Source organism: Pleurodeles waltl, chromosome 10, assembly GCF_031143425.1.
Source record: "Pleurodeles waltl isolate 20211129_DDA chromosome 10, aPleWal1.hap1.20221129, whole genome shotgun sequence".
Classification (NCBI taxonomy): Eukaryota; Metazoa; Chordata; class Amphibia; order Caudata; family Salamandridae; genus Pleurodeles; species Pleurodeles waltl.
Window position 1 is genome coordinate 377,953,564 of NC_090449.1, and position 12,706 is coordinate 377,966,269.

The following is a 12,706-nucleotide window of genomic DNA, read 5'->3' on the forward strand; positions in this document are numbered from 1 at the left end:
TGCCCTGTAGTGGCGGACACACCGCTGATTGACGCGTCCGCGAGACAGAGGCATGGGCCCGCTGGGTGGGAGCTGTGCTGGTGTTCCCAGAGGGGTTTGGGTCTGCTGTGGCCTGTGTCTGTGTGTGGGGAACCGACTGTCCAGAGGTCCCCGATTGTCCGGGCTGGTCGTCAGGTTCTAGGTCGACAGAGCTGCTGTCCTCGCTGGGGGCCTGTTCTGGGGGTGGGATGGACAAATCTGGACCTTCCGTGGCGGTGTGTTGGCGTTCGGGCCCTGCAGGGGTAAAGGAGTATGGTTATTGTTTCTGTGTGTGCCATGGCGTGCATTTTGAGTGCCCTTGTCCCCCAGTGCTGGCATTCCCTTGTGGGAGGTGTTGTGAGGGTTGGGGGGGGGTGTATGGGTATGTGCAATGGTCATGCTTTGGTGGTGGCTGTCTATGGTTTGTGTTGGCATTCAGGAGTTGGTGTTGTTTAGGGTGGGTTGTGCTGGTGAGACATTGGCAGGGAGGTTGTGTGCTGGGGGGTTGAGATTGGGGGTGAGGGGGGGGTTGGCATGGCGGTGGTTGGGGGGGGGTGAAGTAGTTGAGATTCGACTTACCAGAGTCCATTCCTCCGTGTACTCCAGCGAGGCCATCAGGATGCAGGATGTTTACCACCTCTTGCTCCCATGCTGTGAATTGGGGTGGAGTGGGTGGGGGTCCGCCGCCAGTCTTCTGCACAGCGATGTTGTGCCTGGAGATCATCGAGCGCACCTTCCCCCGTAGGTCGTTCCATCGCTTTCTGATATCTTCCCGATTTCTGGGATGCTGTCCCACAGCGTTGACCCTGTCTACGATCCTTTGCCATAGCTCAGCCTTCCTTGCTATGGTGGTGTGCTGCACCTGTGTGCCGAAGAGCTGGGGCTCAACCCTCATGATTTCCTCCACCATGACCCGGAGTTCTTGGTCCGAAAACCTTGGGTGTCTTTGGGGTTCCATGGGGTGGTGTGGATGAGGTGTGGGGTGGTGTTTGTGGTGATGTGCGTGGTGATGTGTGCGTAGATGTGGTGTGGAGGATGAAGTTGGGTTCCCGTGTGTGTGGGGGTTTTCGATTGCTGTGCTCGCTCTCTCTATCTCTATCTCTCTCGCTCTCGCCTTCGCTCCGATTTCCAACTAGTGGGGGTTTGTGGGTGATGTGGGTGTGTGTTTTATAGTTGATTGGATGTGTGGGTGTGTTGTTTGTATGTGTCTCTGGTGTGCGTATTTCAAAATGTCCAATGTGGCTGTGTTTTGGAGCTGTGTGTGTATTTTGAGCGCGGCTGTGTGTACCGCCAATGGAATACCGCGGTTGAAAGACCGCCGCGTGGATTCGTGGGTCAGAATGGCATGGGCGTGTTTGTGTTGGCGTGGCGGTGGAGGTTTGGTCATCTCCAGTTTTCCGCGGCCCGCTGATGAGGCGGCCTTCCTTGGATGTCGGATTTTTGGCGGTTTCACAGTTGGTGGTCAGAATGACCGTGGCGGTTTACCGCGGCCGCGGCGGTAGAATGGCGGACTTCTGACTGGTGGTAAGGGCCTTTTACCGCCGAGGTCAGAATGACCCCCTGTATGTGCATACACAGCAACAAGTTGCACGTGGCCAGATTGAGTGATCTGGAGATGAACTTACCTTTGTATGGCAAGAGTTGTTTACCTCTGAACTGTGTGTACAAGTGCATACTTGGGGAGATCACAAATCTTATGTCATCCCAAAGGGAAAATGTGAGTACAGTGTGTGCCGTTATATAAGACTGTGTGAGGGAATGCAGTATTCCTGTACCAGGAGACACACATAAAGTCTACACTCAGAGTAGATGTACTGTTATTAGAATTGACAGGAGTAAGCCAGAGATCGTGTGTATGGCAGCATTACATTATTTGAACATCACCAGTTAAATTGACAATTCAACCATGTCACACCACAGTGATGCCTAAGGGGTCAGTCCCATATTCCAAAGGTCTGTTGATGTGTGACACACTCACCTCTGACCAACATCATGTTTCCTGAAACATGTATGCTTGATGATACCATGTGCAGAACATATGTGCCTGTGGAAGACATACACAACATAAAGGGGGTCAGTACGACATTGGCGGTAAAAGCCGCTTACCGCCGTGCAGAAGACCGCCAACACACTGCTGTGGCCGCGGATTTCCGCCACGGTCATTATGACCCAAAGCCCGGAATCTTCCAAAGTCTAGACACCCACACAAGTCCGCCACACCAAAGGTCAGTGATAAACCGGTGATAACAAAACCTCCACCGTCACGCCAACAGGAATACGCACACACTATCACGACCCATGAATCCATGCGGTGGTCTTTCAACCGCGGTATTCCATTGAAGATACACACCATCGCGCTCAAAATACACACACATTTACAAAACACTACCACATTGGACAAATCAAAATACACACACCTGATAACATTTACGAAACACTACCACATTGGACAAATCAAAATACACACACCGGATACACATACACACACCACTCTCACACACCCAATACAATATAAAACACACACCCACATCACCCACAAACCCCTACGACCACAATTGCGACTGAAGGCCAGAGAGAGACACCACCATCTACAAACTAGCATCCACAGGCACTCAACACCATCACTCACGTAACATCCACGCACCTCACACAACACACCTCTAAATATCACCCCACACAACACAACACACAGCACCCCACACATCACCCACATCACCCCATGGCACCACAAAGACACCCCAGGTTCTCTGAGGAGGAGCTCAGGGTCATGGTGGAGGAAATCATCCAGGTAGAGCCACAGCTATTCGGATCACAGGTGCAGCACACCTAGATAGCTAGGAAGATGGAGCTATGGTGAAGAATCGTGGACAGGGTCACCGCAGTGGGACAGCACCCAAGAAATCGGGATGACATCAGGAAGAGGTGGAATGACCTACGGGGGAAGGTGCGTTCCGTGGTCTCAAGACACCACATCGTGGTTCAGAGGACTGGCGGAGGACCCACACCTCCTCCCCCACAACTAACAACAAGGGAGGAGCAAGTCTTGGCTACACTGCATCCTGAGGGCCTCGCAGGAGTAGCTGGAGGAATGGACTCTGGTAAGTCAAATCTTTACTACTTCATCCCCCACCCAACCTGCATGCCATCATATACCCCCACCCTCGCGGTCACCCCCATCACTCCAACTCCTCACAAATATCCCAATATCACAAACCACACATCCCAAACCCAAGCCCTGCATGCAACACCAAAGCATGGACACCCATCACCAAAGCATGGCCACAGCACATACCCATACACCCCCCTAAACCATCATCACACAAGGTCCTACACAGGAATGCAAGCCCTGGGGTATACGGTCACCCACCCATTGCACACCTTGGCACACACAGATGCAATAATCATGCTTTTACACCCCTGCAGGAACCCTACCCAATTTCACCGGACAGGAGGGTCCAGATATGTCACTCCATCCACAGAAGAGGCCCACAGTGATGACAGCAGCTTTGTCCAGCTGGATCTAAATGACCAGCACGGCCCATCTGGGACCTCAGGACAGTCAGTTCCCCACATCGTGGCACAAGCCACTACAGAGCTTCCCCCCTCTGGAAACAACAGAACAGCACCCACCCAGCGGGCCCATACCTCTGTCCCCAGGACACGTCAAGCAGCAGTGTATCCAGCACTACAGGGAACCCAGGCTAACCCACCACCCCAACAACAACAGGGACCTGGGGGCAGTGGCAGTGGGCACACGGTTCAGGGGACAGAGGCCCAGGAACACAGGGGAACTGGGAGGGCTGCTGTGCGACAGGGGGGAGGACAGGCCCAGGGAACCCACTCTCCACGAGGCCCTCTCCAACATCATGGGAGCCTACCACCATTCCAAGGAGACGATGGCAACGGTACTGGCCACGTTTTAGGAGACCCAGCGGCTGCAGGAGGAACAGTATTTGGGCTTCAGGGAGGAACTCAAATCCATCAATTCCACCTTGGGCACCATTGTAGGGGTGCTGAAGGAACTCGTGAACACCAGGAGGGACACTGTGGCACAACAAGGGGCCCCTGACACTAGCTTGGACGATGAACTGCCCGCCACCTCCGCCGGCGCTAGTGGACAGGAGGCACCGCCACAGGACAACCACACCAGCACCCCACCCCCTGCAGATGGAGAACCACCCCACAAACAGTCCCTGAGATCCAGGACAAAGACAGAGAACGATGCCAAGACCCCCGCCAAGAAACTAGACCACCCTGATTGCCATCCTTTTGTCCCACCTTGTCACCCTGTCCATCCTTAAACTGCCCCAGCTCCACTTCCTATGCCCCTTTGGACAATGAACCTGTGAGACTAATAGACTGGACTCTGCCATGGACATTCCTCCACCATCACCCCTCACCATTTTACAACCCCCTCCAATATTGAAAACCTAAAAAAACACCCTTAAAGCACAAAACAATCAGGAGTCTGTCTGTGATTTCGAAATAGTGTATTAGCAATTAAAGTGGCAAAATGCTATTTCAAATGTAATGTCAACATACCTATGTCACACAGCTCTAGTCCATGAGGAAACAAAGCAGATGTCACACAGTGGACCCACATCTGTGAAATCGTAAGGGAAAGTGACAACTCAGTGACCATACATTCGGTGAAAATGACAGACAGTAGAGCGGTAGTAGATAAAAATCAGATGTAGCAGGAAGTGTTGTCTTCTTACCTGTGTCTCACTGGAAGTATTGCAGGATCACCGTGTTCCTGTTGTCGATGTCCTCTTCTTCTGCTTCCTCGTCTTCACTGTCCACAGGGTCCACAGCTGCCACAACACCTCCATCTGGACCATCCTCCTGCAGAAAAGGCACCTGTCGTCGCAAAGCCAAGTTGTGAAGCATTCAGCAGGCCACGATGATCTGGCATACCTTCTTTGGTGAGTAGAATAGGGAACCACCTGTCATATGGAGGCACCGGAACCTGGCCTTCAGGAGGCTGAAGGTCCACTCTATAATCCACCTAGTTCACCCATGTGCCTCATTGTAGTGTTTCTCTGCCCTTGTCCTGGGATTCCTTACTGGGGTCAGTAGCCATGACAGGTTGGGGTAACCAGAGTCACCTGCAAATGACTCTGGTTATTACCACTGTATTGGGTCCATGTCCTCACCTAATAGCCACACCAGGTGCCACTGAAGTTGCCCCATCACATAAGGGATGCTGCTATTCCGCAGGATGTAAGCGTCATGCACTGAGCCAGGGAATTTTGCATTAACATGGGAGATGTACTGGTCTGCCAAACACACCATCAGCACATTCATGGAAAGGTAACTCTTCTGGTTTCTGTACACCTGTTCACTCCTGCAGGGGTGTACCAAGGCCACATGTGTCCCATCAATGGCACCTGTTATGTTGGGGATATGTCCCAGGGCATAGAAATCACCTTTCACTGTAGGCAAAACCTCCACCTGAGGGAAAATGATGTAGCTCCGCATGTGTTACAGCAGGGTGGACAACACTCTGGACAACACGTTGGAAAACATAGGCTGGGACATCCCTGATGCTATGGCCGCTGTTGTTTGAAAATACCCACTTGCTAGGAAATGGAGTACTGACAGCACCTGCACTTGAGGGGGGATTCCTGTGGGATGGCGGATAGCTGACATCAGGTCGGGCTCCAACGTGGCACACAGTTCCTGGATTGTGGCACGATAAATCCTGTAGGTGATGATCACATGTCGCTCCTCCATTGTCGACAGGTCCACCAGCAGTCTGTACACTGGAGGATGCTGCCATCTCCTCACATGCCCCAGCGGACAGTGCCTATGGAGGAGAACAGCGAGCAGAGAGTCAACCAACTCTGAGGTACATAAACACAGCTTACTCTGAAAATATTAGCAAATCTAAATTTGCCTGTATGAGTGTTTAGGCAAGGCCTAGATATGTGTGACTCAGTCCAAAATAATGCCATGTGGGCCCATGAAATGGCGGCTGCCTGACCTGTAAAGTGGGACAGGGGGACATGCAGTAACTGCGCTGGCGTTGTACACCATCGTGGTAGGCGGTCGAAGACCGTGGCGCAATCCTGCTTTGGTTACCATTGGACCCTATGGGTCTCAGTAGCCAATGATGATGTACGCCGGCGGTGACGGTACGCAAAGCCGCGGACGTGACTGCCATTTTCTGTCTGTTCAATCACTTGATACCTGATCTTCGACAGGAGAGGACCTACACTGCAAGTGCTGCTGTGACCTCAGTCTGGAAGAGACAATGGCTCGTGTGTCTGGGGAAAGGGCCCCTGCCTTCCTCACGGAGGAGTTGGAGAAACTTGTGGATGGGGTCCTCCCTCAGTACACGCTACTCAACGGTCCTCCAGACAAACAGGTAAGTACACTGTGCGCATGCTGTATGGGCAATGCCTGTGTGGAGTGGGGTGGATGAAAGATATGGGGGGGTAAGAATGAGGCGTGCATGAAACGACGGTGAGTGCATGTGCGTCATGGCAAGGGTAGGGATGCGGACCAATGACTGTGACGATGCACATGGTAATTACTTCTGTTTTTCCCCTGTACAATTCCTGTAGGTCAGCGCCCAACAGAAGAAGGACATTTGGCGTGCCATCACCAAGGAAGTCCGGACCCTGGGTGTCTACCACAGACGGAGCACCCACTGCCGGAAAAGATGGGAGGACATTCGCCGCTGGAGCAAGAAGAGGGTGGAGGCCCAGCTGGGGATGGCCTCCCAAAGTGGGAGGGGTGCACGTCGCACCACGACCCCCCTGATGTTCAGGATCCTGGCGGTGGGGTACCCGGAGTTCAATGGGCGCTTGAGGGCATCACAGCAGCCACAAGGGGGTGAGTACACTCTCATTCTGCTGATTCAGCGAACATTGTAGGTGTCTGGGTGGGGGAGGTGGGCTGTGGTTTCCCCTAGGCCAAGGCGAGTTTGCTAGTTAAGTTCCTTTCTTCAGGCAGGCCCTGTGGCACCCCACCCCACCTGTGTACAGTGCCAACTACACCTAGTCAGGCTCCTGTGACATCCATGTGTGCAGAAATCGTGCATAGCCTTGTAAGCCATGTCCTTGGGATTGAATAGTTGACTCCAAGTGCGCGGTATAGTGCAGGGGGCTTCTGTGTCTGTCGTGTCCGCCAACGGTAGCGGTATTGCATGCACTCAACATGTCTTTTTTCTGTCTTCCCTCCCCCTTTTTGTGGTCTCCCTGTACTTGTGTGCATTAGCATCATCAGGGGGAGGAGCAGTGGCACCTGAGCAGGAGGTAGCTGCATCCCACATGGCCCTGGAGGGCGACACTACGGAGTCTGAATTCACCAGTGGGGCGGAGGGCGAGGGGAGCTCCACGGCGGGGACAGGAGCTGACACCAGCGATACGGACTACTCCTTTGATGGGAGCTCCCTTGTGGTGGTGGCCCCATCTGTGCCCTCCGCATCAACAGGTACAGCCGCCGCCCCCCCTACCAGCACCGTCCTCCCAGCAGCCCCTCAGCATTTGCCCCGTGCCCGCTCACCCAGGAGGGTGGGCATCACCTTCGCCCCAGTCACCCCTGCTGCCCTCAGTGAGGAGGCTATTGACCACCTCAGGTCCCTCACTGTTGGGCAGTCTACCATTTTGAATGCCATCCAGGGTGTAGAGAGGCAGTTGCAACAGACCAATGCATACCTGGAGGGCATTCACTCTGGTCAGGCAGCCCTTCAGCGAGCTTTTCAGACTCTGGCCTCAGCACTGATGGCAGCCATTGTCCCTGTCTCTAGCCTCCCCCCTCCAACCTCCTCCACCTAGACCCACACCCCTGTACCTCAGCCTATCCCAAGCACACCATCAGACCAGCATGCACACACCTCAACACGCAAGGGAAGCTCTGGCAAACATAGGCACCACACATCCCACAGGCACTCACGCAAGCATCACACACATACAGACACACCAACATCCACTGCCTCCACTGTGTCCCCCTCCTCCTTGTCTCACTCCCTGTCTCGTCTCCACTCACACCTGCATGCACTGCATCCTCAGCCACTACGTCCATCACCAGCACACCCACCACCACACCCCGCTCATGTGCATTCATTACCCCCACTACCATTCACACGTCCCTTGTGTCCTCTCCCAGTGTGTCTGTGAGGCCACCTCCTAAGGTACACAAACGCAGCCACACACCCACCCAACAGCCATCCACCTCACAACAGCCTCCAGCCCATGCACCTTCACCCAAAGTCACCAAACGTACACCTCCTACAACCACAACCTCTTCCTCCACTCCCAAACCCACTCCAGCTACCCGTCCCAGTGTTCCTAAGAAACATTTCCTGGCCAGCCTTGACCTCTTTCCCTCACCTCCCCCACCCCTTCAGTCTCCTAGGCCCGACTCTCCAGGTCCCAACCTAGCACCTCAGCCACATAATCGGCAGGACCAATGGTGCCAGTAGTCACCGGATTATGGAGTGCAACAGGCAGCCAGTGTGGCAAGGAGCCACAGCACGGACAGTCCCCCAACTGTCTAGCATCAAAAGTTGGCCAGTGCCCGGCGGGAGAAGGGAAAGAAACCAGCAACCAAAGCCGCTCCCATGGGTACAGTTGGGAGTGTGGAGACAGCTGCGACACTATCCAAGGTGGGAAAGGGGCACAGTAAAACCGGCCAGTCTGGGAAGATCAGCACGGCGGACAAGACCGCCAGCAGCCACACTGCCCAGGAGAAGACCGCCAGCAGCAGCCCGCTGCCCAGGAAGCGTCCTCCAGCAGCCCCGCTGCCACAGACAAGACCGTCAGCAGCAGCCCCGCTGCCCAGGAAGTGACCGCCAGCAGCCCTGCTGCCACAGACAGGACCGCCAGCAGCAGCCCCGCTGCCCAGGAAGCGACCCCCAGCAGCCCCGCTGCCACAGACAGGACCGCCAGCAGCAGCACCGCTGCCCAGGAAGCGACCGCCAGCAGCCCCGCTGCCACAGACAAGACCGTCTGCAGCTGAACCGCTGCCTAGGACACCGCCTCCAGCAGCCCTGCAGGCCAGGACAAGACCCCCACCAGCTGAACCACTGCCCAGGACACCACCGTCAGCAGCCCCGGAGGCCAGGACAAGACCATCACCAGCTGAACCACTGCCCAGGACACCACCACCAGCAGCGCCGCAGGCCAGTCAGCCCCAATGATTCCGAAGCTACTGAGTCCGCCACGAGCAGGATGATGCACTCTGGGCACAAGGCCCCCTCCAAAACCAGTGGAGTACCACATCCACTACCTCAGTTCTTGGCAGGAGGAAGCACTCTGGGCACAGGGCCCCCTCCAGAACCAGTGGAGAATGACATCCACTACCTCAGTCTTTGGCAGGATGAAGCACTCTGGGCACAAGGCCCCCTCCAGAACCAGTGGAGTATCACATCCACTACCTCAGTCCTTGGCAGGATGAAGCACTCTGGGCACAAGGTCCCCTCCAGAACCGGTGGAGAATGACATCCACTACCTCAGTCCTTGGCAGGATGAAGTACTCTGAGCACAAGGCCCCCTCCAGATCCAGTGGAGTATCACATCCACTACCTCAGTCCTTGGCAGGATGAAGCACTCTGGGCACAAGCCCCCCTCCAGAAACCAGTGGAGACTGTTATCCACTTGAGAGACTGTGGCTTGCCACTCCCCAGGATTGGAAAGTGGGCAACCCACCCACTGTAGAGACTTGAGAGGCTGTGGCTTTGCACAGTGGGCAAACCAACCACTGTAGAGACTTGAGAGACAGTGGCTTTGCACTCCCCAGGATTGCACAGTGGGCAAACCAACCATTGTAGAGACTTGAGAGACTGTGGCTTTGCACTCCCCAGGATTGAACAGTGGGCAAACCAACCACTGTAGAGTCTTGAGAGACTGTGGCTTTGCACTCCCCAGGATTGCACAGTGGGCAAACCACCCACTGTTGAGACTTGAGAGACTGTGGCTTTGCACTCCCCAGGATTGCACAGTGGGCAACCCACCCACTGTAGAGACTTGAGAGACTGTGGCTTTGCACTCCCCCGGATTGAACAGTGGGGATGGAGCCCCCTCGTGGATCTGGCATCGTGCACTCAACCGGCTGAGGTGCCCCCCCTTCCCTTCCCCCTGAGGTGCCTGTTTTATTTCTATCTGATGCCCAAGCAGTGTTCTCTCCGTTTTGATCGGGTATTGAGTGTGGGCCTCGCCCATGCCTTTTGGGCCCAGTGATCCACGGACTATGAAGGTGGAATCCCTTGGACTTGTGTTCTTGGTGTATATAATTGTATATAGTATAAATGTATGTATTTGTAAATATTTTTGATGTATGTAATTGAATATATCACAATTATTCGACTCATTTCCTTTTGTCCTTGCATTGTTCCAGGGGGCCAGGCGGTGGTTGGGGTGTAATTGTTATGTATCAATATGTATTAGCATGTGTGTTGGTGGGGATGTTGCGTGTGTGTGTCACTGTTTGTTCTCTCCCCCTCCCCTGTGTCGTAGGTGCAGTACTCACCGTTGTCTTCGCTGCCCACATTCGTGCTCCTGGTAGAGGAGCAGGAAGATAAAGGGTGGTGGAATCTGGAGCTCGGCTTCCATGGCGTCCTGATTCCTCGTGGGTTGTGTAGAGGTGAGCGTTTTCCCTTCGAAGTCCTGTATCCGCTGTGTTTTTGTTCACGGGGAATCCGCCTCGGAAAAGGTGGCGGATTGGTGGGTTGTAATAGTGTGGGTGGTATATTGTCCTCCGCCTGTCTGTTGGTGGTTACTGTCGCGGTCTTTGTTTGTACCGCCATGGCGGTTGGAGTGTTAAAGTAGCTGTCTATTTTGGCAGTTTCCGCCACAGTCGTAATTCCATTTTTTTTCCCGCCTGCCTGGTGGCGGTTTTACCGCCGCTTTAACACCGACCGCCAGGGTTGTAATGACCACCACAGTGATGTCTTTTATATGTCCTGACAGTGAAATATTGCTAAATTTGTTTTTCACTGTTGCAATTCCTGTCCCTCTCATAGGTTAACATGGGGGTTACCTTTAAGTATGATTAAAGTGTAGCTTCCCTTTGGGAGTGGATGGACATGTGGAGTTTGGGGACTCTGAGCTCACAATTTAAAAGTACATCTTTTAGTAAAGTTGATTTTAAGATTGTGTGTTTGAAAATGCCACTTTTAGAAAGTGAGCATTTTCTTGCTTATATCATTTCTGTGACTTTGCCTGTTTGTGGATTCCCTGTCTGGCTCAGTTTGACAGTTGGGCTGGTTGCACCTCACATTAGACAGTGACACAAAGGCAGCTGGGGTGTAGTCTGCATTTCCTGATGAGCCATCTGTGCTAGGAGGGAGGGGAGGAGTGGTCTGTTACACCTGAAAGGGCTTTTCCTGTCCTCACACAATACAGTCTCCGACCCCCTGATGAGTGTCTGGGGCCTGGCCTGGGCAAGGCAGGATTCCACTTTCAAAAGAGACTTTGCTTTGAAATTATCCTACTTCAAAGGAGAAATTGGGTATAAGAAGGACACCCAAAACCACAGAATTTAGAAACCCTTCTGGAAACAAGAGGAACCTCTGCCTGTAGAAGAGCTGAGGAAGAAGAGCTGCCCTGCCTGTGACTGTGCTTTGAGGAGCTATCCTGCAGTTGCTGCTTCTGCCAGAGTAAGAGGGCAAAGACTCGACTTTGTGTGCCTTCCATCTTGAGAAGAAATCTCCAAGGGGTCTATCTAGAGCTTGCCTCCGGTTGTTTGAAGTCTCAGGGACAGCAAAGACTTCTCACTGCCAGCACCTGGAGTCTCTGGAGAGACTCCTACTCTGCCTTGTGGTGCCCATTCAGTTCCTGGAACCCTGAAAGGAGAATCTGGCAGCCTAAAGACAAGGAAATTCACACACAAAGCGCTGTGCAGGGTAAAGATCAACGCGACTCCAATCTGCGGTTGAAGAAACGACGCGCCTCCGGCTCCGCAGCTGAGAAACAACGCTTGCAGGTAATGCGGCTGGAGAATCGACGCACGGAGCAGGAGAAATGAGGCGCAGCATCGCTGACGGAGGTTGGAGATCACAACCCGCGCTGTGGGGTTTTTGGATCATCGTGCAGCTGGATTTTCGACTCAAGTACTGTGGTGCGTGGAAAAACAATGCAAAGCCTGCCCGGACCCAAGAGTGCTGACCGGAGCGACGCATCGCTCTCCTGCAGAGAGAAGAAACGACACGCCCGACCCGGTGAAAGGAGAAACAGCGCACCGTCCTGCTCCTGAGTGAAATCAAAGCCTCGCAAGCCCTTTCTAATGCGCACTCACCCGTGCGGGGTTATTTTTGACGCGCACCAGGTACATTTTCACGCTAGCAGAGCTAGTGTGTGTTTAAAACTACTTAAAGACTCTTTTTGATTTTTAATTGATAACTTGACTTGTGTATTGTGGATTTTTGTTGTTTTGGTCTTGTTTTGTTTAGCTAAATATTTCCTATTTTTCTACAATGGTGTTGTGTCATTTTGAAGTGTTTTCATTGAGTTACTGTGTGTGATGGTTCAAATACTTTACACCTAGCACTCTGAAGTTAAGCTTACTGGTCTGCCAAGCTACCAAGGGGGTAATCAGTGGTTAGCTAAGGGTGATTCTCTTTTATCCTGACTAGAGTGAGGGTCCTTGCTTGAACAGGGGGTAACCTGACTGTCACCCAAAGACCCCATTTCTAACACTACTATTTTCCGATCAGAAATTACTTAAAAGTGTATAAGGGATT